Here is a 6,098-nt window from a genome sequence, read left to right as displayed (position 1 = left end):
ACATTCTGGACCACGCATGTAACCTTGGCCACCACGCTGACTCTCCTGGATGGGCTGCCATCAGGGATCATAGGTAAGTACCTTGCCACTTCACAATGCCCCTGGACTGTGCACTTTGGCGGGAAATTTTGGGCTTTGCTCTAGAATGTACACCTGGGTTAGATTGTGTGTATTCATTGGTGGGTTTTAGATGAGAAAAATATGGTGTAAGGATTTTGAGCAAGGATTTCTGAGTATCTAATCTGTGCCTGGACTCATGCTTGGGCAATGGAGCCCAGAGGTGGATCTGATATGCTCATTCTTTATAAACTCAGAGTCTGGTGGGAAACAGACAAGTAAACAGAAATTAGATTAGAGACAAGTGAGGCTTGCTGTATTTTTTTTTTTTTTTTTTGAGACAGAGTCTCGCTCTGTTGCTCAGGCTGGAGTGCAGTGGCACAATTGTGGGTCACTGCAGCCTCTGCCTCCCGGGTTCACGCCATTCTCCAACCTCAGCCTCCTGAGTAGCTGGGATTACAGGCACCCACCACCATGCCTGCCTAATTTTTGTATTTTTAGTAGAGATGGGGTTTGGCCATGTTGTTCAGGCTGGTCTTGAACTCCTGACCTCAGGTGATCCACCCACCTCAGCCCCCAAAGTGCTAGGATTACAGGCCTGAGCCACTGCACCTGGTCTTGCTATGATTGATAGAGGTAGGAACAGGTATTAAGTGGGAATAATGAGGCATTATAACTGAGGCATTATAGCCACGCTTTCTGAAGAAGAGAGTTTGTTACATCTGTTGAACTGGGGGAAATCCATTAATTCGGAATATTTCTTTCTGCTGCCTTTGCACATCATGTGTTATGTCTTCTTCCTCAGGTCTCATGAGCAGACTGTCACCGGATGGTAACAGTCAGGATTATACCTTTTGAACCTGGTCTTTCTCTTGCCCGCAAGGTAATGTAGACTCATTGAGTCATGTACGCTTTTAGGTAGAGTCTAAAGAACACTTTGGGTATTATCCAAGCACATGTTTTGTTTGAGCTTTGACATAATGAAAATCTTTATTGCTATATAAGGTTACAGCTAGAATTTTGCCTAATAATTATTATGCTGTGGAGTTTTTTAAGTTTTATAAATAGCATATGCACATGGGAAAATATCGAGGAAACATAAAATGAAAGTCAAAATCATTCTCTTCACCACATTCCCGGCTCTGCTCTTAGAAGCAAGCACCATTTCTAGTCTCACGTGTATTCTCCCCAGAAATAGTCACACACATGTATGTATATGCTTAACTCTTCAAGTTAAAAGTATTATGTGTTTTAGTGATATCACTTTACCTCTTTCAAATACCTGAAAAATGCTTCTTGTATACTCCCATAATTTAATGAGCCTCTGGTTCATGTACATTTAGTTTTTTTCCTAACATATATGTTTTTAGTTGTTTCCTTTCACTCTGTTTACTGGGATTCCTAACATATTTTGATTTGTTTTGTTTGCTTTAATTTTTTAATTATTATTATTTTTGTATTTTTAGTAGAGACAGAATTTCACTATGTCGATCAGGCTGGTCTCGAACTCCTGACCTCATGATCAGCCCGCCTCAGCCTCCCAAAGTGCTGAGATTACAAGCGTGAGCAACCACGCCCGGCCCAGTTATGTTTTATTTTGTTTTGATGTTATTATAAACAGCGCTATAATGGAAATCCTTATCCAGTCACTGCTTTTTTATTTTTTGCAAATTCCTATCTGCTAAGTTATCCTAAAAGGGAAATGGCTGGGTCAAAGGGTATCTGCCTTTCTTTTTTTTTTTTTTTTTTTTTGAGATGGAGTCTCACTCTGTCACCCAGGCTGGAGTGCAGTGGCGCAATCTTGGCTCACTGCAAGCTCCACCTCCCAGGTTCACGCCATTCTCCTGCCTCAGCCTCCCAAGTAGCTGGGACTACAGGCGCCTGCCACCACGCACGGCTAATTTTTTGTATTTTTAGTAGAGACAGGGTTTCACCATGTTAGCCAGGATGGGCTTGATTTCCTGACCTCATGATCTGCCTGCCTCAGCCTCCCAAAGTGCTGGGATTACAGGCGTGAGCCACTGTGCCTTTTAAATCTGGACAGATGTTTAACAAATTTGCATCCTCATATACAGCCTGTGGGGATGCTTGTTTCCCCACACCTTCAGCAGCATGGGATATTATCTAACTTTTTCTTTATTTATTTAGAGACGGAGTCTTGCTCTGTTGCCCAGGTTGGAGTACAGTGGTGCGATCTTGGCTCACTGCAACCTCCGCCTCCCGGGTTCAAGCGATTCTCCTGCCTCAGCCTCCCGAGTAGCTGGGACTACAGGCGCCCACCACCACACCCGGTTATTTTTTGTATTATTAGTAGAGATGGGGTTTCACCATGTTGGCCAGGCTGGTCTTGAACTCCTGACCTCGTGATTCTCCTGCCTCGGCCTCCCAAAGTGCTGGAATTACAGGTGTGAGCCCCACATCTGGCCCAAACTTTTTATTTTTGATAATGTGGTGGCCAAAAAAAATTGCGCCCCCCCTTATTTTTTTCTCAGAGGGACTGAACCCCAACAGGAGTTCTTGCTGCATCTATGCACTGCCAGAACCCCCACATCTCTCATTCTTTAAATGGACGTACAGCTTTTTCCTTAAGTAAATAAACTTGAAAAAGACGCTTTATACCTCTAGAGTAGGTGGTCAGCCAGTGTTACTACTTGTCATAAGGAGGAGACAACTGTGAAGATAAATATCATGAAAACAAAACGTGATTAAATTATAACTAGACAGTGTTTTATGCCAAGGCTCTTTGTGTGAAGGTTGTTCTCGCTGTTCGGTGGAAATAAAGACTAGCAAGTTTCATGAGTTAAAGATGCACTAGTGCCATTTTGAGAATTTCTCTCTGGTTGAAAGAGAATTGGAGGGAGAAAAACTTCCTCACCATGTGGTACCCAAGGAGTTCAAGCTGTAATCTGTGTCCACCTGAGATCTGCTCAGCATCACTAAGCGCTCATCTCTCACTGCTAGAGATGCCCGGCAGAGCGAATGCTAGCTGGGCTTCCCAATACATCCATATCTGGAATTGCCACCGGGCTCCACTATTTACCAGCACACACCACCCAGGACAAGTCTGTTTTCTTCCCGGTAAACCAGGATTTGCAGCACGCACTGCAGAGTGTGGTTGTGAGATTATGATAAAATGTCAGAAACACTCAGATATTAGGGAGCCGGTGAAAGCGGATTCGACTCCCTCCCACCCCCACCATTCCATGGATTCTGGAGTCCAAAGTCTTCCTTGTGGTTTCTGTTACTCCTGTGATGACAGTTTCTGAGTTCTGTCCATCTTAGGTGGCGAAACCACCATGCACTTTCTCTGTTTTCCCATCAACCTGGAAGTAGAACTCTCCTCCTTGCCCATCAACCTGGAAGTAGAAGTCTCCTCCGTGGGTTCCCCCAAGAAATGTGTTGTGGGAAACATTTTACGGAAACCTATGACTGAGTTTTGACAGAGAGTGTCAGGAACAGTCAGTCCAGCCTCGGGCACATGGTTCCTCACCTTACCAACTCTGCTCACCTCTACTTTTCTTCTCTTCCCACCTCTCCTCACTCCCACATTGCCTGCAGAGCTGCACAGTCTCCTTTTAACAAGCTCAGTAATTCAGTTCTCCCTCACTCCCGTCCCCCCAAATCCACCTAACCCATAAATATCAGGCCTCTGTGCACCAGAAGCTTCCTCCTTGGAATGCAGCAGGACTTTATAAAAAGCAAAACATTCTTATTCCACATGTGAAGTGCCTGCCACGAAACCAAGTACCAATCGAATGTAGCCACTGTCAGGTATAATAACGGCGGGGAGTTGAGGCGGGTGTGGAGGGAGTCACAGACTCATGAGGCTAGAAATCATCTGAGTCACTAAACAGGTGGGGAAACTGAGGCCTGGAAGGAGGCAGAGCATCAGAGGCAAGGTGGCCACTAACAGTAGATTCATTCAGCACCTTAAATCAGCCAATGAATTTCCAAGTATCCCTTTGCATGGATTCTTTTTAATCCTTATAACCCCTCTAAGAGGTGTAAATGCCACAAAAGCTACAGTGACCAGCTCATCCCAGGACACTTCCAGTGTTAGCTCTGAAACTCTTGCATCCTGGGAACCCCTTCAGTTCTGGGCAGACCAGGAGGGTGGGTCTCTTATTTATGATTCCACTTTTCTGATAAGCAGACTGAGGCACAAGGAGATGGAGTGAGTTGCTGACGGTCACGAGGCTGGTGTGGCAGAGCCACAGGCCCAAATGGGTCCATGATGTCCGCTGTTCTTAGGATGAAGGCTGAGGCCCTTAAGCTGACCCACAGGGGTCTGCGTCACTGAGCTCCAGATACTCTCCAGCCACGTCTTGTGCCATGATCCCCTACCATCATGCCCCTGAGGTGGGCTCCTTCAAGTCCCCCGCAGCTGCAGGCTCCATCCCACCTAGGAAGACGCCCACATTGTTCCCTCTGTCTGAGACACTTTCCTGCCTCCTCTTCCAAATTTCTTCACCCAGCTAACCCCTGCTCATCTTCCAGGTCTCAGACACAACATCACTTCCCTCAAGATGCCTCCCCTGGTGTCCCCGCAAGGTCAGCAACCATCACCCCCTTACAGGTTCCCACAGAACCCAGCAGGTCTACCCAGAATACTTGCCCCACCGAAACCCCACTTTTGATGCCTTTGCTGCCTGCTTCTCTCTGACTCGTCTGTGAGTTCCCTGAGCATCTGGTTCTGGCCTGCCTTGCTTTCCACTGCACCCTCCATACCTTGTGTGATGCCCAGCACACAGGAGATGCCTCATAAACATGTGTTAGAAGGCGTGACTGAGTGCTTAAGTCTGTGTCTTCACCTGTAAAATGAGTGAGCTGGGCTGCCTCGTCTCCAGCAGCATCTCCACCTCTGCTCTCCTCTCACTGGTCAGGGATGCTTAGTCAGTGGTGTCTGGGACCCGTGTCTTAATGCTGATTTCTCTCTCTACTCTGCCTCTCCATTGCAACCTGGGCTGCCTACATTCTCGCCTCCAGACAGGACAGAAGAAGAAAGTAAGTACTGTGACCGTTTTTGTCTCTGAAATTAGATTGTCATAACCCCCGCTGGGCCTTCGAACTCTTTTAAGAAAATGCCAGGGAAGAGTTGGTCCAGGCCCCAGTGTTTAGCCATTGGCCTGGCATCAGGAGCATCATCAGTACAGATTCTGCCAATGAATCTAAGCTATGCTGTGCTGGTAAATGTCTAACAACCACTTCTGCGAGGGGAGAGTGGGAAAGGGAGCCCTGGTTTGTAGTGACTGCCACTTCCCATGGTGTAAATACTCTGACCATGCCTGATTTCAGGATGCTAAGGGTCTGAGAGCTGCACTGGACAATTCCTAAATTTTAGTAATTGTCTCTTGTAAGCTAGCTTCAGCACCTCACTAAGTGTAAGCTGTGTCTTTTTTTATTTGGTGTAGAAATTGCTCCAATGTGAGGGAGCTTACCCCATTCATTCCTCCAAAGCAAAAGTGATAGTCTGGGGGAGAGAAAGGAGCCAGGCCCTTTATAGAGGGGAGGGGAAATTTCAAGGAAGATGGTGGAGCAGTCTCTTCAGAAGACAGACGTATTTATACTCTAGTGCGGGTAAGACGGAGAGAGACCCCTCTTCCCATGAGTACTGATCTTTGAGGCCAAAGACTTGTCCATCTTTTAGTACATGTCCTAGAAAACCATATGGCACATAGTTGGACCACACAAATGTTTCTCTTGTGTGTGGTGGTCTGTTTTTGGTTTTTTTTGAGGTGGGTTCTCACTTTGTTGCCCAGGCTGGAGTGCAGTAGTGCAATCATAGCTTACTGCAGCTTAGACCCCCCAGGCTCAAGCAATCCTCCTGCCTCAGCCTCCTGAGTAGCTGAGACTACAGGTGCACACCACCATACCCAGCTAATATTTTACATTTTTGTAGAGCCAGGGTCTCACCATGTTGCTCAGGCTGATCTCGAACTCTTGGGCTCAAGCAATCTTCCCAGCTCGGCCTGCCAAAGTCCTGGGATTACAGGCATGAGCCACCACTTCTGGCCCTCACAAATGTTTCTTGTACCTCTAAT

This window comes from Nomascus leucogenys, chromosome 10 (assembly GCF_006542625.1).
Source record: "Nomascus leucogenys isolate Asia chromosome 10, Asia_NLE_v1, whole genome shotgun sequence".
NCBI classification, from domain to species: Eukaryota; Metazoa; Chordata; class Mammalia; order Primates; family Hylobatidae; genus Nomascus; species Nomascus leucogenys.
The sequence above is the reverse complement of the archived record's forward strand: the minus strand, read 5'-3'. Positions refer to the sequence as shown.